General features: G+C 38.4%; 1 protein-coding gene across 4 annotated transcripts in view; it reads left to right on the top strand.

Annotated features, from left to right (window-relative positions):
• The window catches only part of RSU1 (Ras suppressor protein 1), a 94,143-nt gene that overhangs the window by 39,062 nt on the left and 32,253 nt on the right, over positions 1–22,828 (top strand). The gene's annotated exons all lie outside the window — the stretch shown is intronic.

Below are 22,828 nucleotides of genomic sequence, written 5' to 3'. Positions count from 1 at the left end.
AAGTAGAGGAAAGTTTTGGAGTTCCAATTAAGTAAATGAGATGTGATTTTTCGTATGAAACTGTAAATGATCCAGCAGTGGCTTTTGTATGCTGTTCTTCATTAAGAGAATTTAAGTGATAAGAATCACAGCTGGGAATGTGACTACAAATCTGTGTCTCAGAAATGTACTGATCTTTGTCTGGTGATACATAGTTCTCAAGATTATTCATGCATTTAAGTAGGCTGTGATACCTTTCTTCTGGTAGTGTTTTTTACTGCAAACATGGTACAAGGAGGCAGCTATCTGTCACCTTAGAGTATCCGCACAGTCCATTGTACACCTGCATCTAAGTTTTCTGATAACTCATGTTGTAATTTCTTAGGATCGATTTTATATTTATCTTTGAGCAGTAGAAATTAGGGTCTGTCATGCAGTTCTCAAGCAGATAGCAGAGTTTCAAGGACTGAAATTAGTATTTGACACACTGAGCTTTTGGGGGAGCTCTTGTTAGGTAATTATAAATAAATGTACGTATAAATAAATAAAAATAAAAGATAATAAGTGGTGGCTTTATGGCTGTGGAGTAATAAACTGTTCGGGCAATTCTTCTTTTGCAACCAGAATCTTCTGTAATTCATCAGTTTTTGTAACTGTTGCTCTTTGTTTTAAATAAGCCCTGTTATGTTTGTTGTCCCTATTGCTGCAGAGGTGTAATGGTGTCTTGTTGTCTAATGGGCTGATTTTCATTTTGTCCACAGTAAATATTTGGAGCCTCTGTAGTTAACAGTGCAAGCAAAATCAGACTCTAGCCGTCAGTAGGAGGAAAAATGGAATCGAAGCGTCATTCCATGCTTCATTCAGAATTTTTGTTAGATATTAGCAGTTAGAATTTATATACATATACTTCATTGCTGTCTAAGATTAGTGATGAGAGAACACAGGCGTGCAGATGTTACTCATTTGAAAAGACATTTTATTATTTTCAGCACACCTGTTTTATATGTAAATAATTTTAAAATCTCAATGTAATTTTATTAGAATCTCAGTACTAACATCTTCTGGTTCTTGACTGCTGGTGTTCCACATGTGCTCAGCCCTATGAGGGGAGGCTGAGAGAGCTGGGGCTGTTTAGTCTGGGGAAAAGGAGGCTGAGGGGAGACCTTATCACTCTCTTCCAGTACCTGAAAGGTGCTTACAGTGAGAGTGGGGCAAGTCTCTTCTCACTGGTGACAAGTGACAGGACGAGGGGAAATAACTTCAAGTTGCGCCAAGGTAAGCTTAGGTTGGACGTTAGGAAACACTTCTTTACAGATAGGATAGAACACTGGAGTAGGCTCTCCAGGGAGGTGGTTGAGTCACTGTCCCTGGATGTGTTTAAGAGCCGTTTATTTGTGGTGCTCAGAGAGATGATTTAGCAGAGGGTTGTTAGAGTTAGGGTACTATGGTTAGGCTGTGGTTGGAATAGATGATCTTTGAGGGCTTTTCCAACCTGAGTAATTCTATAATTCTAAGAAGAGAGTTCGTGGATTTCCCTAATGGAAAGTTGTCCTTTTTATCTCCAGTTTCCATTAAATATGTAATCTGAAAATTACTCGGATACCACCTGCTACAGACGTTTTTCAATTTGCGGAAAGCCGATTTTAGGTCTTAATACTCATAAACAATGGCATAATCTGGTTAGCGGGTCTAGTGGCATAATTGTGCACAAAAGCAAAAGAGCTGCAAACATGAAAGAAATTAAGACTCCTTTTGAAATCTTGATCTTTTCCCTCTAACGTATTCAGATTCCTTTTTCATTCTTAGTCTCTGTCCAGAGATCACTAAGATGAGGTGTGAATATGGTAATTTTCTCTGTAGGTACCTACATTTATGCAGGTTTGTGCACTTGGATTTCTGCAGATCATTCAGACAAGAAAAAATATTTTAAACTAACCTACATTTGATAGAAGCAGTCAGCTTATCTTTTACTGTGAGACAAAGTAGCATACTTAAACAGATTATCGGATAACCTCACTACCAATACTGAGAAAAGAGAACAATTCTTATATACTAACAGCTTAGAATCATTCTTTTTATCTCAGATCAGAAAGTTTACTTTCAGGTACTGGGAGATGCGGGCTTTCATAAACTGGGAACTATGCATCTATATGGTGTAGATGGATTTTGAGCTCCAGGGATGGTAATTGTTTCCCTATGTTCATTCCTTTTGCTGGCTGATTGGAAATATTGATTTTGCTTTGTTTAAAATCTAACATTGTCTGTACTAGCTAAGACAGAGAGGCTACGCTCACACAATCAGAAATGCCAAGTTATGTTTCACTAAGTGGTTTATGTTAATGTATTTTATTTTGCGTTTGCAATGACTATAATGCCAGATTTACTCACTAAACCTTGAGGTTTCTCTTGATGGCTGGCACAAGCCATCGCTGTGCTACAGTCACCATCAGAGTTTCCCATTCAGATTCTGCGAGGCTGCTTTTGTGGAACTCCTAGCAAATAGATCAAAATAGATCTGCTTTCCCTTGTGAAATAAAATGGCTGTTTCAAGCATCCTCGGTGAAAAATTTCACCCCATTTTTGGCTTCGTATTAGGATATTCCTGCTCCAGTGATTAATTGGTAAGTAGGGATGACACCCAGGAGGTATGAACATTTCTAAAGATAAAATGTCATTGTCTCACATACTTTTACATTTTCACACTTCTGTTTTACATGGTACTTAAGCACCGAGAATTAAATTGGAATTGCACTTTACTTCAGAAGCGTGTTAGCCACTAGGCCCCTCATATCAGCTGTTCCTACTTGGTAGGCGCTTTCATTTCCTTTAATTTCCTCACCTTTCATGAGAAATGATGCCAAGTGATTTTTCAGCTCTCATTTTTCAAGAAGGACATGTGCTGACAAGAAGATGGGCTATATATTGTGTTAGAAAACGTGTGTGGAGGGGCTTTTAATTCTGAACAGGAAACTCAGAAGCGTGTGGCACTTCACTGGCTTTTGTTGGCTAAAATACACCCGCTGTACATATCATCCTGTGACAGCATCATTTGGAAACAGGTCAGTTTGCCAAGAATATAATGATTCTTAATCTCTGACTGCCATGCTCGCTTCCTGAAAGTTTAGATAATAAGCTGAATCTTGGCCTTGATTCTGTGTGTCCCCAGGCGGTGCCATTAAGCGCCCCATGTGGCTCATGGTAGGATTGAGAAGCAGTTGAAAAACTTGTTCCAACAGTAAAGGGTAATGACAACCTCATCTCCTCAAAGGGCTTAACTAAATGTTTTATTTTTTATTCATGTGTCTAGTCAACTTTCGAAGTGACCTTTTTGTTATAAGCGTATTCTCAGAGGATCTTCACTATCTGGGGTACCACCAAAGAGAGGATGGGTTGTTTGATTTGGTGGCTAGAATGTACTTAGACAAGTGCAAACGGACGTTAATGTTGGAATGAAAATGGTGATTTAAATTCCTATGAACAACTGAAACTCTATGGTGTAAGATAGCAATTTAAAGTTCAGATGTGCAATTGGTACTTGGGGTGGTGGTTTTGGTTTGGCTGCTGATATTGACAGCTACACTAATCCAGAAAGCTGCCTTCTGGGTGTGCTTCTGGGATTAATCACGTGTTCTTGATCAGTCTTCATGTGGAACTTGCTCTTAGCTTGTTTGTTCTCATAAAAGGAAGGGTAGGGATGTTGAATTTGTCACAGTGGTCTGTTGCAGTGATCAGCTGGTGACATAGCTTCAGCTAAAACAAAATAATGTACTTGATGCTGATTGTGTGTAGAATAACATTCAGACTTTTAGCGCGTCTAAGCTGCTGTTGAACCTGGCACTTACCTTTTAACACTTTATTTAGCAATGGCTGTCTCCCCGTTTGACTTTCTTATCTCAGTGAGGCAGAATTATGATAGAACAGTCCCCAGTAGTTAAGTTTCTAGAAAGCAAGCTTTCCCTATGAGGCAGTCAGGGTGGAGTCAGGACTCTCAACAAGATGTTTTGTGAAAAGAAGTAAGCTGCACTTTTCACATTTCCATCAGAAAAGGTGGTAGAAGAGCAAGGCATTTCAAAGACTGACGCATTCACTCTTAGCAGTGGAAATGGTTTGACAAATGCTGTGCTGAGCATGTATCACTTGGCAACACGGGTACACAGCTCTGTGCTGAGCATTGTAATTGAAAACCTCATTTTATTGTCAGTGACAGTCTGCAAGAATCCACTCTTGATCCAGTCCTCTACCTAGAGGCAATCTGCTTTCTGGCTTTGTTATTTAGAAGAAATTGCTCCACTGAACCCCACTGCTACATGGCAGCAAATCCCTCTGCTTCCAGGTCAGCAGTCACAGGTCATGGAAAAAGAGATTCTTCTTCTGGGTTCTAATAATAAAGAGTTTTTCATCATTTGTTTTTAACAGCTAGAAGAGACTGGCAAGATACTCAAAAGTAATGCACTGGTTTACAAATAGTACCTGAAAATAACTTGTGTATTATTTGGGAGTTTGTGGAATAGAGTTTCTCGTGCGCTAGTTTTCTCTTAGGTTCAGCTCTGCAAATACTTGTATTCTAGAGCAGACATTCTTGTTCCTGGAGGGCTTGTTCTTGTGCTTATGCACTTAGCACTAACCTTTTGTACCTACTTCTTTTTCTTTCTTGTTTTACACTGTGGTTGTTCCAAGTCCTGTTAAAATAAATAAATAAATCAGAGAGGCATCGTGTAGCCCAGTAACCTATTCCTGGAACTCACTTTCATATTTCAGTGAATTTCTAGCCTGGCATCTTTACCACTTGTCCCTAACACTGATTTGCACCAGTGGTGGCCGTGATCTGTGTTTTTGTGTTATTTCAATGTGATATCACTACTGTAGCAGTACTGATAACAAGACGAACTCCGTGATTCACCATAGGTGAGATTCTCTGAGATGTTACCTCTCCTGCCCAGATGATGTCATGGCACATTAAACTTCCTCCCAAAGAAGGCAGGAAGCAAAATCCAATATAGCTAAGAAGTAAACAAGAGTTTACAAACCTAATTCACGCATTTCTGTCACGTACCAGTAAAAAAATTGTAATTAACCAATAAAAAGTATTTTATCAGGTTGATGGGGGGAAAAAGAACATAAAAATGTAATTTACATTTGGTTTTGTTGTATCAGAGTCATGGTACTATATACTTGATATGAAAATACTGATTTGTATTCTAACCAAATGTATTTATTGGCTGTATTTTTAAAATCGATAAATATATTAGTACATTATTTCCAGCGGAGACAGTAGATGACTAAGAGTCCTGACATCTCTGGACAACATTTACATGCAAATCTGTAACTCTTCCCCGAGGCAAAGTGGAACCCATGTTGAAAGACAAACAAGAAAAACAGTATCTGTATAAATTTGTGTTTATATATTGCTAAGATGGATATGTAATAAAAACGAAGCTATCACTGATGTATATGACAGATACAGATACTGCACATATAAATTCTGTTCTAACTACTGATATTACTATTCCCTCTGATGTGAACTTTAATATAAAGTTTAGAATATTATGCAGTAATCCATTTACCATGTCAGGGATGATAACCCAGGGTTTGAGTTGTTGGTGCTGATGTCTAGGGCTGGCTTAAATCAGAATCTGAATAAAGAACTGAAGAAAGTATGGAAATGGGATTTGATGAAACCAAAAGTGGGAAAAGAGTGACAGTGGGATACAGGATTTGAATGAGGATAGAAGACAGAGTTGTAGCTGATCATTAGGCAAGGCAAGATCAGAAGATGAGCTAAAAACCTATTGTAATTATAGCAAAATCCAAATTGAGGAACAGGTAGGAATGTCTGAAAGGAACTGCTAAGGAACAGAATTGAGGGCCTAGCCTTGAGGACAAATAGGGTCATAAGCAAACAAGCGAAGATATAATGTGCAACTGCAGGTAAACGGCATCCTGAGTAAGGAAAAAAAACACGTGAGATTAAATGAAATGTGTGCGGAGGGAGGAAGGGTCAACCCAGTCTTCGGTCTGCTTTGTTAAGCTCTTAGTTGTTGGAGAGACGAGTTCTGTCTGTCTGAACTAAAATGTGCCCTTTTCTGAACTGTAATATTCAAATTCTTAATAATGGAAAAGGTAACATAAAGGAATAATAAATAAAGGAAATAATAAAGAAAATCATATCCTGCTATGTTTCTGTGTTCCATGTAAGCAGGATGATGATTGATTCTTTTGGTGAAAATGAAGTATTCTCAGTCCACTAAGTAGAAGCTTAGTTTTGTTCTGTTGTGAGAAACAGTTTTAAACCTCCAAGCCTGTGGATGTGCATTCATGAGGTTTAGGAGGGCTGACTGAAAGAGTCTGCCAAAAGTGATAGCAGTGCTGTTATCATTCCAACACTAAGGAAGGCAGATAGACTAAACTGGATTATTGTGAACTAATGTACTTTGACATCAGTTTTGGGTTAGTGAAGCAGACATGGAATTTCAAGACTTAAAGAATATAACTGCAGTGTGAATCTAGTTAATGCAGTTAACACATTAATGCAGTTTGGAAAACTGTCCTAAAGAGAGATTAGAAATTTGGTTGGTCAGTGCAACTCTTTGACTACAGCAGGTTCTTATAAAGGATTTAGCTTGTAAAGCTGAACAGCATTCTCATTAGAAAATGAGTTTCAATAAAGCAAACACTTAAGAACAACTGCCTGGTAGGTCTTGGGCAGTAATTGTCAACAAGGGCATTTCTGTGAGCTCTGCAGAGATCTGACCTAAAACCACTCAGTGTTTTCCTCAGTTATTTGGGAGCAAATACACAATCATTTCTGAGTAAACTTTGTTAGCTGACCTGGAAGCTGGTGGGAAGGCAGTGAAAACATGGCTGTCCTGGATCTCTAAATAAACTGTGCCCTTGCACAATGTATCTGACAGCAACTTGAAGCAGAGTTACACATCTGTGAGTAAGGCTTGCCAAATCACAGAATGATTAAGATTGAAAAAGACCTCTAAGATCATCTAGTCCAATTATCTACTTACCACTAATGTTGCCCATTAAGCCACATCCCTGAGTACTGCATCTACCCTTTCCCTAAACACCTCTAGGATCAGTGACTCCACCACCACTCTGGGCATTTTGTTCCAACACCTAACTGCTCTTTTAGAGAAGAAATTTTTCCTAATATCCAACTTGAACCTCCCCTGACACAACTCCAGGCCATTCCATCTTGTCCTGTTACTGCTACCTGGGAGAAGAAGCAAACCCCTACTTCACCACAACCTCCTTTCCGATGGTCATAGTGTTAAGATCCCTCCAAGCCTCCTCCATACTGAACAATCCCAGTTACTTCTGTCACTCTCCATAAGACTTTTGTTCTGGACCTATCACTAGGTAGACACTTCCTGCCAAGTTGGTGTTACCTGCAAGCTTAATGAAGGTGTGCTCAGTTCCCACGTCCAAATCATCAATGAGGATATTAACAAGGGTGGGCCCCAACACTGACTTCTTTTGTCTGGTTGCCAGCTGGATTTAACTCCATTCACCACCTCTCTCTGCTTTGTGGTTAGGGCTATGGGGGGATTTAGAAAGGAACAAATGTTTTTTTCCAGACAGCAATCTGCTCTGAAAAATGCCTGACATAATACAAATGAAGTGCACTGTCAGTTTCAGTGCTGTATTTAAAAGGCTTAGAAGAAGTCTTGAGCTTATATGTACAAGAATAAGAGCTCACTTCTTAAAACTTCAACTGCATGTAGTTTGGGGGTTGGTAGTTTTAAAGAGATATTAAAAATGAATGTGGATTACACACCTCAAAATGATTTGAGAGCAGAAGTCAGGCAGAATGGGAAAAAGCAAGGTATACTGTTGTAAAAAGATGCTTATGGGACAAACTGCCAGAGGAAGTAGCAGATTCACGTTTCTCTTATTGTCCTCTGATTGTATCTGGGTGCTTCTTGAGAAAATGTGTTTTAAATCAACACACTGCTATAAGTTTCTGTGTAGTGTTTACATCCTGGCTTTTAATATGTTATGGCCAGTATATAACAGTGGCAATCTATTTTAGCCTTCACCAGAACTATTGTAATTTAAGGCCTCTTATCTAACATGGGGTTAGCTCCAGAGTTCCAGATGCTGTATGTGTGAGAAGTCCAACTTCTTGTCCTCAGTGAATTCAGGGGCTGCTCTTACCCAACCCTGCAGCATTTCTGGGTCATCTTGTTAAGCACAGCATGTCTAAAATACAGACTATTAAGAAACTGGGCAGATGTTTTCTGAAGGTACCTTACCTAATCTTTTCTGTGAGGATGTTCACATGTTCACAATTAGGTCTTTAAAATAGGTAACAAAAACACTGGAGCAATTTTAAAACAAATCCTGAAGACTGGGTGAGAAATAAATAGGAACCAGCTGACAGTGGAATGCTAAGTGACATTTAATGTGGAAAACACATTGGTAGGGGATAAAAGATTTCTGGTAACCTATGGGTAACAGTAAGTGGTGGTAAGCTGGTTAACTCTTTGTACTCTTCACAACTCTATTGATTTGCTTGCTTGCTTGTTTTCTTCTTCAGATTGGTTCTTTACAACCAAAAAAGAAGAGTTACTGCATGCATTTGCTGTTTTTATTTGAGAGATAAATTAAAAAGTGACGCTTTTATAATCAAGCAGAACTGTCTGAAATTTCTATTCTCTATGCAGTCATATCTGTTTTATTACGTGCTGGCTTTTATTGAACTACAGTTTTTTATTTCATTCTCACATTACTTATTTTTGTGTGTGTGTGTGATTCTCAGCAATTTTGTTTTTACTTTTCTGGCGAGGGCTATCAGTTAGTTAGAGAAGTTTCCCTAGTTTTATGATTGCTTTTATCAGCTGTTTATCCAATGGAAGGCTTAAGTGGAAATTATGTTGGTGTAATTTACTGGTGCCTCTGATAAAACTTTTTAAAAGTCATGACTTTATTTCAGCTGGTATTACTACTATCCAGTTTACATGCACTTTTACAGCCCTTTATACCTACCTGTGGGGCAGTTTTGAAAACGGTTGTGATGAGATTTCATTTGAAATTCTTCTCACTAAAATTAACTTTTTCTTGGAAAATATAAGCTGAAAATCAGAAGATTCTTCTATGTATGACCCAAGATTTCTCAGTCCTGCATTTCAACTCTTACTTCTATCCATACGAGAAATATCGTGCTGTTAACACTGGAGTAAGATGTAACTCATATTTTCTGCAAGTCCTTATGAAAACAGTTTTGTGATGGCTTTTTTTCTGTACCCAACTGCATTAGCGTTTTGACTCTGCAAATCTGATGCACTGGAAATCAGTTAGAATCAAATATCCCAGGAAAAAAAGGTCCTGTATTTTTTCTTCCTTATTATTCTTGGTTGGAGAAATAGGGGGAAAAAATGCCATCTAAAGTGAAGTGCCTGGGAGCATGAACAGTAAATAGAATTACCTAGGATAGTGACCATTTCAGTTGTTACAACTTCATCAAAGCAGTAACAAAAAAGAAACAAGGGTAGTAACCTTCTTCACAGTTTTGCTAGATTGTTTAAGAAGCTCTACTCCAGTGCTAGGTGTAAACCATAGCGTTTATTGCATTGAATAGAGGGCAGTGATCCCAGAATTCTTTTTGTTATCCATAAAGTCCACTTCTGAATTTATAATCAAATGGGTATTTCAACCTTACAATCTGTCTTGCAATAAACTACTGCTCTGTCATGGCAAATAGATGCAGAAGGAAAGAGGGAGCAAATCCTAAACCCAGTGCTATCTGTATGATTTCCCTTGAAATGAAAAAGAGAATACTTGTTGCCTATTCATGTATGTACACTCAGATCTCTTCCTCCGTTTTGCTCCAGTGTATAGTTCAGTGGGATTTTTTGCATGTTAAACATGTATTTGGGAGTTATTCAGGAAAAGTATCTGGGGCCACGGTGTTCAGGACTCTTCAGAGGTGTTAGTTCAGATACGTTGCAAGAGCCTATTACATGTAAGTACTTAAAGGAGAACCTATAGCTGTGGAAGAATATAATTTTTGGCATGGCTGTGCACACAAGTTCTGGCTTATAAAATACAGGTGAGTTTTAATTACTAAAGCTGAAACAGTGATTTAACGGTTTTTAGTTACCTTTCAACTGGATGCAATTTCCAAGTGAAATTCTGGATTTGAGTTTTGATTATTACATGTTGTCTGCGGCTCGTTTCCTAGCTGTCCCAACATTAGATTTACTCTAATGTTGACTTTATAAAAGGCAAGGTGTGCAAGGATTGACAGTGATGATCCTGAATATAAATTATATCAAGCAAAGTGATACAAGATAAAATTACCAAATCAACCTTTTTTATTCTATATTTTATGGAATACTTAATGTATGTTTGGCAGTAATTTACTCTTGCACATGAATTTCTGACAGTTTCGATTCTTCTGGCTTATTAATCAATGTAGTCAGCACCAGAGCAATTTTTATGAGACTCAATAGTCATCAAAAATTTATTACCAGATAAATCAAAGAAACAACTAGCATCTTAATAAGGTGAGCAAAGTAGCATGTAAAAAATCATTCAAGACTACATGATTTTGACACTTGTATATTGCATTTACTTACGGGTCAAATGTTTTGTTTGTACTTTCATTAGAATAATCATCACAGGGACAAAATTACTTCCTTTTGTGCTAGGTCTTCCTTTAATTTTTCATGTCTAGATATGTGTATTTCATGTTTGCTCCATTCTGATAAGCATGGAACTGCTGTGTCAAACATAATGAAGAACATAAACTCTAAAACTTTTGGGATTAGTTGTAATTAATGCTTTGCACTTTAGGAGTAAGGCGGGGTGGAGTATTACTGAGAGCAACATCATCTTCTGGTTGTGTAAGGAATTCTTATGTTTGTTCCAGCTCAACCTGTCATATTTGATACAGTAATGTTTCTACTTTATGAAAATATTGCACACTTTTTGTTTAGTATTTAGAGAAGTAAGAATTTTCTGGTCATGCTTGTTGTGGATGCCACTGGTAGCCTAGTAAAACCAGAACTGTGCACTTCCCAAATCTGCCTCTAGATTAAAGGTAAATATTCATTTTGCTGAGCAACTTCTGCATTTAAAGTTCGTACTGGTGCAGAACTGTACTGGTTCAGTATCCTGCTCTGGATTCCCTGGCTCAGCAGGCCTGGCAGATGATGCGCCTGAGGCACTGTGATGGAGTAGAATGTGCTGGTGATAGGACATGCTGGTGACACCACAGGGTGTAGGTGGTCCCTTCCCCTTGCCACTGCTTAGAACCACTCACACATCACTGTATGTGAATGTGTTGGTGGAAAAATCTTTGTGCGAGCTGGAAGGCCAGGCTTCAGAGGAGCGTGAATATTCTGGAGAACAATGAAAACAGAAAATTGAGTTGTTAAATGAGGCTTGGCTTTGTCTCAAGACACAAACATTGACACTTGAAGCAGATGCAAAGTGAACCAAATGTTCATCTGAAGTTGTCCCTGTAGGCAGGGGGCAACTTGGGGACCAAAGCAGTTTCCCAAAAAAAATGAATCTTGGCCTGGAGACCCAGAGAGGGCCCATGGCCACCACTCCACCAGCAGTAGGTTGCTGGAGTAGTGGAGTGATACCTGTCTGGAGCTCCCACTCCTGTGCTCCAGCTAGCTCTGCTCCTCTTTTAACCACTTAGCAGGGAGCTTCATGGAGCCAAAATGGCTGGAAACTAACCACTTTTCTTGGCAAGTATACTTTTAGTTTGAATCACCTCCTTGAACTTAGCAAGGTCTTAGGTCTTCAGGTCTCAGCAACTGAAACCAGTGGGCAGAAATGCATGACCCAGGAGAAGGCAGCCCTAGCTGGGGTCAGTCCGAGGTGGAGGAGAACCTGGGTTCTTGTGTGCATTTTCCACTTTACACCAAACAAAGCAAATTTCCTCTGAGGAGAAAGTGAGTACTTTTAAGAACTTGGTGTTTAAAAACTCACCAACACTAACAAACTCACGGGAAGACTGGATTTCTCCATGTGCTGCAATTACAGGGAAGGAAAAGCCTCATATTGCACTCAGTACGTTTCACATGAATCTGCTGGTGTTGAAAATACACAAGATTCATTAGTGGGGTTCTTGCAGCTAGCTTTCACACGTTTTGCCTAATAAGAAAATAACTGAAAGGAGATTGAATTTATTCTGCGTTAATAACTAGAAAGGATGTTTCTAGAGGGCTACTAAGCAATTCAGAACAGTGAATAATACAGAAAAGGAACCCCATTGTTCCCTCTTCTACCCAATGCGTGCTTTTACAGGAGAAACATATCTAACTTCACAGACATCTTTTTCTGTGTTTGTAGTCTTAAATAAGACTGCAAATAGGTCTGTGTATGGATTGAACAGCTTACGGAAATGCTGTTGTCTTGTAACTCTTAATGTTTATCTCCCTCATCTGATTCCAATTCAAGTGAGTTATGGCTGGAAATGATTGCTGTGGGTTATTGTGTAGCATTTATGTAAAGTGTGAGAGAGTACTTTAAGAGACAGTTAACAACTTGTTATATCACAAATAAGCAACTGAGTAAAATGGGTGCTTTTTTTTTTTTTTGTACTGTAAAGGTGTGGTGGTTTCAAAACTGATAATAACATCTAATGCTAACATCTGACTGCAGCTGCACATTTTCTTTAATTCTCTTAACTAGTCTACCTGGAAGCTTGCTAAGTGTGTGTGAATCTTACTTTCAGGAGTAGATTTTTATCTTCTCTTTGAGACAAATCTTTGAAACATGTATTTTCTAAGGTACATATATTTAATATGTCAAAGTAACTATCCATCTCTCTGTGTGTCTTGTATGGCTTTAGCCTTGCAGCATTTGCATCCTGAGAGGCCTAGTCTTCTCTGGTCTTGATTTGAAGTTGAAATGGGGTTTGAAATTGTTCATGTTCAGAACAGCTCTGTGGTCAAATATGTAAAACTATTGTTAATGGATTTGTTACTGAGAATTAAAGGCTGTGATTTGGATAGCAGCCCAGGAAGCTTGCATAAAATACATACGTACATCAGAGTGCTCCTGAGGTAAATTTGGAAGTTTCCACTGGATGAATAGTGAACTGGGGATTTGAGATCCAAGTCTTTCTGTAAATCGGAACAGAATCAGTAAGGTGATGAGGTATAAGCTAGCATCCCGGTTGTACATCTGTCACACATTTCATATGTGGCTTTAATAACTTCCACACAGTGAGTTCCGAAGTTTCTCAACGCAACTACAGCTTAAGGGGTTATAGGCTCCCAGAAGTCATACCTCAGTGTATTACTGAATACATATTTATATTAAACGAAAATGTATAGGCATTTTACAGCAGAGATTCTGCAGTTCAGATGGCTGGTACCAAATTGGCCAGACACAAACCAGTGTTAGAGCACACGGTTTCTGTTCGTGCAGTTCTCAGAGCTGCTCTTATGAGTAGAATGCAAATGGGAACAGATGATATTTTCTTTTTTTTTTTTGCTGTTGTCTCCTTTACCCTGCATTTTGTTAGAGGCTAATGAGGCTGCGTTCTGTTTGATTTGATGTATTAGGATCCTTATACTTGATCTAATGCATCTGAGATGGTGTTTACTGTGATGCTGGAAGAGTTGGTTCAAAAAGGGGTTTTGCACAATTATAGAATCACAGAATGGCTTGGGTTGGAGGGGAACTTAAAACCTGCCCATTCCAAACCCCCTGCCATGGGCAGGGCTGCCCCCCACCTGCTCAACCCAGCCTTGAGCACCTCCAGAGATGGGGCACCCACAGCTCTGGGCAGCAATGCCTGTGCCTCACTGCTCTCTCAGTAAAAAATGTCTTTGTAACATCTAATCTAGATCTCCTCTCTTTTAGCTTAAAGCCATTCCCTCTTGTCCTTACATTATCAGACCATGTAAAAAGTCAGAAGGCCCCAGTGAGGTCTCCCCAGAGCCTTCTCTTCTCCAGACTGAACAATCCCAGCTCCCTCAGCCTGTCATTAGAACAGAGTTGCTCCAACCCTCTGATCATCTTTGTGGCCCTTCTCTAGACCCATTCCAACAGCTCCACGTCCTTCACATGCTGAGTGCCCCAGGGAGAAAGTAAGGTATGTATTGTTCAGTAGCTGCATCCGTTAACTCAGGTTTTTTTTCTCTACTGGGAAGAAAGATTTAGAAAACAGCAGGCATTGCAGTGTAGGCTGTATAATTCCATTGGCATGAAAAAATACAAATTGAGTTAACGTTTGTAAAAAAAAAATAACATTCATAGTTAAAATAGAGAGATGATCTAAATGAGCGATGGGAAGAACTGATGAAAACTGCAGATATTGCAGAATCCAAGTTGTCACATTCATGAAGACATAATTAATTATTTAATTCTTGATATACACATCTTAGCCTAGGAATGTATTGCAGGTTTACAACAGGCTAGCTATTCAATGTGGCAGAATGTAGTCTTTGCATATTTATTAAAATTATTCATAACTGGTTGCCACCTGGGTGAACCGCTCTATGCTTATGTCTTGCTTCAATACACTATTGTAACCATTTCATCATGGTGCTATAATGGAAGTTTGTCTAAGTTTTACAAGGATCCATGGGGCATTTTCCAAAAACCATAACAGCATCTTTTCAGAACATGTAGTTACAGTTTTCATTTAAGCATGCTTTCAGAGGATTTAGTAGCAATACGTATTTTCTACACATAGTTGTTTGTTCCATTTTCTTAAAGAAAATTTTATGCAGTTTGAATATGCATTTAATTCAATTTTTTGGGCCTGTTTTCCAGCTTCCAACTATAAACTTCTTCTTTTAAAGGTATCATAGGATGGCAAGACGTATTCTTACTGCAGTTTCATAAACTTCCACAGAGATGTCCCAGCAAAGTTATAAAAATCAATTATTTACATAGCGTGGGAGTGATGCCTCACAGTTGTTTCTCCTGGGTTTTTCAGGGTAACAAGACTCTTTTCTGAAACAAACAAATAAAAACCACACGAGAAGGCTTTCCACCAAGCTGATGTGAAGTTAGAAATTTTAGGACAGCTACAGTTACCTTATCAGATGGCTGTTCTGCAAATCTATTGACTAGTTTGTGTACGCAGGTGTGACATCTTCACTTACAGTGGAATTCAAAACAAAAAGTCTGCCTGTAACAATATCCAGGGGGAAAAAAGCATCTTGCATATTTTATTTTGTTACCACGGTGGGCTTTTTTAAAGTAATTTTGAGGAGCAACAAAGGAAAAAACCTGGTTTTCAGAATGCAGGTATTTACCATTAAATATTTCCATGTTAGGAACATGGAACAGTTACGTGGTGGCTGGGGCTTCTCATGTAAAATCATAGGAGCCTAACATTGTAGTTGAAATGTTTTCCTTTATGGTGAGTACTTAGAAATGGACTGTATTGCTATTTGCATGGTAATGGTAATGCAGCATTATGTCCAAAATAAGTAAAAAAGCAGCATCATTTCCAAAATAAGTCAAAAGCTGTTAGAGGCCCATGAAATTTTATGAAAACTGTCAAATGGACACTTTGCATTTGACTAAATACATTTTGGTGGGGAATAAAGGTGCGGTATAAAGGTGCAGTCCCTTTTTATACACGGTTACTTCATATCATGCTGTTCAATTTCTCTGCTTCGGTACTTGCGACTGTTGTACCAAGTTTTTGGGGACTGCCTCCCCTGTGTTAACTTCTTAGCGTCATAATGTGAGAAAGAATGATACAAGTTCGTGTCAGTAGGTCAGCAATGAAAGTGTGTGCTATTGGACTTAGTTTCTTCTTGTGCAGAACAAAAACTCCTCTCACTAATTAGCACTGTGCTTCTTGCCAGCCTAAGATTAGCACCTCACGGTGGTCCATGTGTACTTCTCTACAATGTTGTGATAATAAATATAAGTTCTCAGATTGTGTTTTCTGTAAGTTTACTGAGATCATATAGACTAGGCAGTTATATGAAGTGACTGGATTCCAGTACCTTAGAGCCTGGTAACAGCAAATGATTTGAGAGAGAGTCATCCAGCAACGTAGCTGAGCAGTGTGTGGAGAACTACCTCGAGTCCCATGTCAGAATGGATTTACACTACCAATTGCAAAGGGGTTTTTCTCTTTATACAGTCCAATGGGCCTCAACCATCTATTCTACCAGCACAAACAGTGTAGATAAAAGATAGACTAGGGACTTCCTGATAGTTTTCTAATTGGAAGGAGGTTCCCTTTGGGAATCCAACACAAGAAAAGGTAGGTTGGCTGTAAGCTACTGCAAGACTAGTATGGGTTTGTGCATTAAGGCTGAGAGTGAGCCAATGCATTAATTGCTTTGCAGAGTGAGCAAACAGTGATGCTTCCTAGTGCCTATGAGGTTTGGGGTTGTGACAGGCTGGAGGCTTTCTGTCAGTACAGTTGTTTTGGGGTTGAAAGATGGATCATTTGGAAAGCTTAACCTTTCTTTTCTCCTTTGGAGAGCACACAGCCCTTTTCCTTCCCATAACAACAGGACATCAGTTTTACCAGGAGAGCCTGAAAAACTTCCAGCCTTTGCCTTTTTATTTGAAACCAACATAATAGACAATTTTTGTCAATAACCAGCTCTGGTCAGTCCTGTAAACAGCAGCCAATGAGCTACTGTAATCAATTTTATTATAACTTTTGCTGTACTGTGAACCTACTCCATTGAGGGGAAATGTTTAATGCTATTGCAGCCTGAGTAACTTTTTGAGTCAGTCAAGAATAGCACTTGATCAAACTTTGGGTCTTGTTCCTAAGGTCTAATTTAATGTAATTGTTATTTATGGAATTACAGAGCGGTAAACAGCTTCATGTGCCTGCTGGGGCTTTTGTTGCTGTTAGTTTGTTGGGTGGTTGGTTTTTGTGTTGCTTTTTTCCCACCTAATGGTGCCAACAAAAGTGACCCGTCGGTTTTCCTTTAATTAAAATAAACCTATCTGAATTAGTGTATGAAAATCACGGGATACAGCACTAATTGGAGTTTAGGCAACTGCTTCCCTAATCTCTCACAGTGAAACTTCTGAACAGAACATTGCAGTTTTTATTTATTAGTTTGAAAGGTTTTCATAGCTAGATATAAAATAATGATTCTTGACCTTTCAGGACAAATATATAGCTCCTTTTTTTCCTAAATAAAACCTTGACAACATCATTCATTTGTGGTTAGTCTTACCTGTGGTTTGCCTGTTTCCACTCCTGGTTTCTGCAAGAGGTGTCTCACAGACATGAGATAGAATGAAAGTGAGGATCCAGGAAGCCCAGTGTCCCCACATAGGACATGGCAGGGGAAGGCACCAGTCTGTTTGTCTGCTCTTCTCTCCCAGTATCTAGAGCTGTATGAAGGGTGATGCAAAGCACTTCTTTGTCTGTTTCTTCTGTTGTCTGTGAACGGATTTCTCAGGAATTTATCTCATTCTTCTTTGGAACTTCTGAGACTGGTTGCCATTGTGGTCCCTTGTAGTAGTGAGTCCTGGAAGTTCACAGGCTGCTGTGGAATGTTCTGCTTTTTTTTCAGTTTGAAGTGATCTTGACCCATTGCGGGCCAAACATGGCAATGAGTTGATTGTATTTAAGGTTGAATTGTTCTGCTAATACACAGAGACAGTGGCAAAGAACTGTCATTGTGACAGTGTGTGTCATAACTGAACCAGCTATAACTTCAGGTGAGGTAATGAACACAGGTGGAAGCTAAGAGCCACTGTTTCATACAAAAATAATCTGCTGTGTATCAGATGAATCACTGCATCTTACCCATGTGTGTGTTGAATGTTTGGCTGGAAAGGTGGTTTGTGAGGGGGCAGGGATCTGTACAGGGAAGGGAATGAAGAATTACGTGGCATGAGCTCAGGATCCTGTGATGTGATGGCAGGTGAAGGGAGCAGTGAGGATGGTATGGCCGTGTTGAGCTGCACTGGGAACCTATGAGCGGAGGAAATAGCTCTGCAGTATTACAGTCAGTTAATCCTGTGTGACAGTATGTGCCAAAGGAATTTGCTTGAGTTTGATGAATACTTGCTTTACTAAAAACCAGATCAAGAGTAAAGCAACTGATAATATTTACAGTTTTCTTTCACCTCTTGGCTATTATTGTGTATATTCTGGAAGCTCAGAACTCAGATGTTTTTCAGGGATGCACAGGGGTAGCAAAGAATTCTGACAGTGCTAATGGCTTCTAAGTGCAAAATTCTGGGTGTCCTAATGTAGGAGAAGTGCTGAAGATTGCCATTTTGGAGGAGGGCACTCCTGCATAGATTTTGAACACCAATTATCAATCTACACTGCAGTAAACTAGATCAAGATCAATATTTCTGCCTGGAATTCACACAGACTCTTTGAGAGACGAGATTAATATGGTTACTGTTTGACTCTATGTTCTCAATCAGCTAAGTATGTGCACTTGTCATTCGTATTTTGCTTTTAGCTTGTTATTCTGACAGAAAAGTCTCTGAGGAATGAAAGGAGAGCCAGTTTGAAGAGTAAGTGATGTAGCATTTACATATTTTCACACTGTTAGGGAAGCCGGCTGTTAGACTTTGAACATTATTTATTCATTTGATGCTGCTATTTGTTACAGACCTCTGAAATATGTTACTGACAGTAACTAAACCATCCGTCTCGCCTTAGGATTTCTACTGATTGCTAATTTTGTGACTAAGTGGTGCAAGAGGATCAAAATGTGTTACAGCTAAAAAGATGGGTTTCTATTAAGTTCTTTTTTCTTAATACCTTGCTTCCATAGAGAGTGCAAGACAGGTTTGTGGGTCGTTTTTAATGTTGTTACATACACTGAAAAAAAATGTCATGTTGTAGGTCTTGCAAATCATGCAGATCAGTTAAGTTTGTGCTGTTGTGTTCTAAAATCGTGCAAATGAGCTTGCTATCATGGTTGTTTCCCCAGTGGGTGGTAATACAACCATCATAGTCAAAGCTGAACCAACCAACTCTAAAAGCAATTACTGGCAACACTGATTTTTTCCATTAATTGGCTGGGCCTTTTCTAAGCCAAATCTCTAAGGACAACGTTTGAAATGCATTATTGCTTTTATTGCTGTTATGATTACTAGATTTTGGATGCTACCAAAATATCCTGGATGATATTCAAATATAAGACAGTTCTGATCTTAAGAACAAGGATTCTGAAAGACAAAATAATGTCAAACAAAAAATGTTTCCCAAGTAGTCTTGTGACTATTGTTCAATAGCTACTTCAGTGTTTTCATGGTATAAACGGGACTACACTGAAAATGTTGAAGTATAAGGGAGTAGTTGCTTTCCATGCCATGATAGAAGAGGTTTGTCCATGGATCACTGAAAGAACATCAGGAGTTTGCAGCTTGGTAGATGGGACAATAAAGCTAACATCATCGATAGGGCAGATGAAATGGCAGGAAAATAGATGATCTTTTTGTGTCAGTTTGGAGTTGGGCGACTGGAGAGACAAAAGGAAACTTGAACACAATGCAGTGAAGGAAGGTAAACTATTTTTGGTAGCTTCTAGAATAGATCAGAAAGGGGTTATATCTTCGAAGGGAAGTGATGCTCTTTGCTATCTGGGCAGTTGACAGTGAACAGATCTTCAGCTTTGTGGAGAAAACAACCAAATTCAACATCTATTTGCTACTAAATTAGTTTAATTTTTCATGGAATAATGTTATTTTCAGGGCATTACAACAAGACTTAATACACACAAGACTTTATCGCATTAACCAACCTGTGTTTATTTAATTAAGGCTTTCAGCCCCCTAGAGCTCTGACTCCCTCTCTGTCATTACTATGCTTATTGCACTGGGCGCTTGAACCAGAAGTGTTATGTAATTTGCTTAATAGCCATATATTTCCTTAAAAATGCCTACACTGTAGGGCATTAGTTTTATCACTTTACTAGATAGGAGAATTTGTATCTCCATGTAGGAAATGACCCTTCAGAATGAGCATTAATGATTGAGAACATTTTTGAGTCTTAGGCCTATTCCTCATTGTGAATCTGCGTAAAGAAAACTCAAAGGAAGACAGTGGCTGTTTTTCCTAGTACAGTTAGTATTGCTCTAGGCAAGATCAGATATTTCAGCAGAAGACTAGAGTTTTCTAGCAGTATTCTTCAATCAGACCTCATACAGCAGGTCAAATCTTCCTTCCTCTACTGCTGCTTGTGGCAGAAGTTGTCTCTCTACTGCATGAAAGCTTAAAGCACATCTTCTACTTGCAAAATAGGACTAGTTGCTAGCTAAGAATTAAGGAAAAAGAAAATGAAGTTCCATGATATAATGAATATCGAGGCAAGTTGTATCAGTATTTGTGTCAGATATTATTTCTTCTACTTATTTTTCTACTTGCATACTTGCTGTTTGGTTATGAAGTTAGTTTGTGTAAGGAATAAATTTGAATAATACAAAAATATTGAACTCAAATTGACTTCCACCATCATTGAGCTCTTTTTAAAGCCAAACCAGTGCTTGTCAAGTCATGAGGCAGAAGAGTGAACCGGATGAACTCTCACTCTCCACTTAGCCTTAATTTTCTGACTGTATTTCTTATCGTAATTGTGAAAGTACAGCTTTAATTCATCCTTCCTTTCCCCTGCCTCTCCCCTTGCCCACCCCTAAAAAATAGAAAGCTTAAGGATGGGAAGTACCTTCTGCTACAGATGTGGTAAATAATTAGAAGCCTCCTTGTTGCTAAATAATATTGGATGAACTGCAGATCTGTCCATGGTGCTTTAATGCATAAATATGACTCAAATACACAATATTTAAATCAACAAAAAAATGAAATGTCTACATCAGATCCCAAAGGAGGAAAGAGAGATTTGTCACTGTATTTATTTTTAGTGAAAAACAATAAATGTATTCAGCAGAGATATCATTTTGGTGAGTAACTGTTTCTAAAGGCCACACAAAATCTGGAAAACAAGTTCATTTTGCTTTCAGTTTTTTCAGTGGCAGGATTCATAGTAAGTCAGTACTTCCATTATTTTACCCTCTGTTACAAAACTCTAGTCCTCTTATTTTAGACCCATTGTGATATACTATAGCCTATGTTTTCCTGGAGGGGGAATATGAAGTGCACAGAAGACCTTCTGATTTTCTGATATTCTTCTTGAATAATTTTGTATCCCAGCCGTGAAGACTCCCTTACATGGAAAGGGGGAGGAAAGATTATTTAAAGCAAAACTTAAGAGTTTTTGCGTTAACCTCATATAGCTGAAAGCACAGTTTTATCAAGAAGGAATGGGAATGGAAAACTTTCAAGTTTCTTAGCAGGCAAAAAGTATATGTTTGAAGTACAGAAATGTGCCACATCATGTGGTATCATTTATCTCTTTGCTCTTTTTGTTTTCTCAAGTGTATGATACCAGTAGGATTTTTTGTACAAGCCAGGTTTAAAAGGGCTGTCACAAGATCCATAAACATGCTATTGTTTAGATGCACACAATGAAAACTAGGGTGTTACGCTACTTAGAATTGTGCAAAAGACCGTAAGTGTTTTGCTGCCACCTTCCCTCTATTTACACCTCTACATTTTGGTTTATGAGCAGCAAAAGCAAACTGTCACTATTTGCTGTAAATTGAAGCTTTTAATAACTGTGTCTGTTCTACAACATTTGTCAGCTTTGAATATTCTGTCAGAAGAAAATAAAAATAGCAGGAAATCTCAGCAACAGTGACACTGAAGTTTTTTCTGCTTATGCTCTATAAGGTGTAAAATACTGGCTTCAAGAACAAGCATTTGTAGTTTCCTTTAAAAAAGTTAAATTTGCATTTGCTGTGGCTAACAGTAAGCTCTATATATGTTGCTGCCAAAATAAATGGCAAATTATATGTATGTCAGGTACTGATCTGAACAAAATACTACTGAACTACTGAAATGGTAGAAGTTGACTGAATAGGTATTGTTGGTCGGATTGCTGCATTCAGTGCACTGTTGGATGTAGCAATGCAGTAATGGAAGTGCTTTGAAGGGTAGGCCTGCTCAGTCATAGAGGTGTTTTAGCATCATGCCAGGGTGTCTTAAAAGTTAAACTAATAATAATAATACAAATTAAATGTCAACCATTTCAAATAGCATTATTTTGTTTAACCTGAAATGTGCTTGAGTAACAGTTTAAGGAAAAGAATGAAATAAAAGGTTTATGTATGCTGTCCTTAGGAAAAAAAATGGCCTATTTTGTTGCTCTTCTTCCAGCATTGCTGAAGGAGATATTCTTTTGGAAATCATCTGAAATGGTATTTTTATTATTATTATTATTTTATTTTATTTTGCGTTTGCTTTATTGCTTACTAACATTTTTTTTTTCCCTTAAGAAAAGAAAAAAGCTATTTATGAACCTTTTTTTCTGTGGTTTTATTTTTTTTGTGATGACTGTTCCAAATAACGGACTAAACTTGTAAGTGTAAATGTTTACCTAGGGGTGGATCTCTCTTGTTACAGAAAAGGCATATTTTGCAGTATCATTGGCAGGATTTCTGCTTGTCCATAACTGAAGTGCTCTGCTTGCAATGGAACCAGTTCAGCTCTAGAATCCGGAGTTTGCTCTGTCAACATGACTCAACATCAACATGACTCTGTGATTCGATGTGCATTGGATCCAGCCTAAAAGATTCTTTTCCACCTAACACAATTTCCCTTTCAAACTCACTTTTATTTCATTTTCCTTGTAAATTTTCTAACAAGGTAGAGTTATAATTTTAGTCTCAGCAGGTGTTCTGGAAAACATCTGTTTCCTTCCTGTGGCCCTTCTGTTCAGTGGGGGTTAGCTATTGTCTTAACTGTGGTCCCATTTTGTGGCAGTCAGAAATCAAGTAGGGATTATTGTCCTTTCAGATAAATCACAGTCCTCCTTTGAAATGTTAAGACTCATTTTGCTGAAGGATG

The sequence above is a fragment of the Excalfactoria chinensis genome, chromosome 2 (genome assembly GCF_039878825.1).
Source record: "Excalfactoria chinensis isolate bCotChi1 chromosome 2, bCotChi1.hap2, whole genome shotgun sequence".
Taxonomy (NCBI): domain Eukaryota; kingdom Metazoa; phylum Chordata; class Aves; order Galliformes; family Phasianidae; genus Excalfactoria; species Excalfactoria chinensis.
This window is presented reverse-complemented; position numbering and strand designations above follow the sequence as displayed.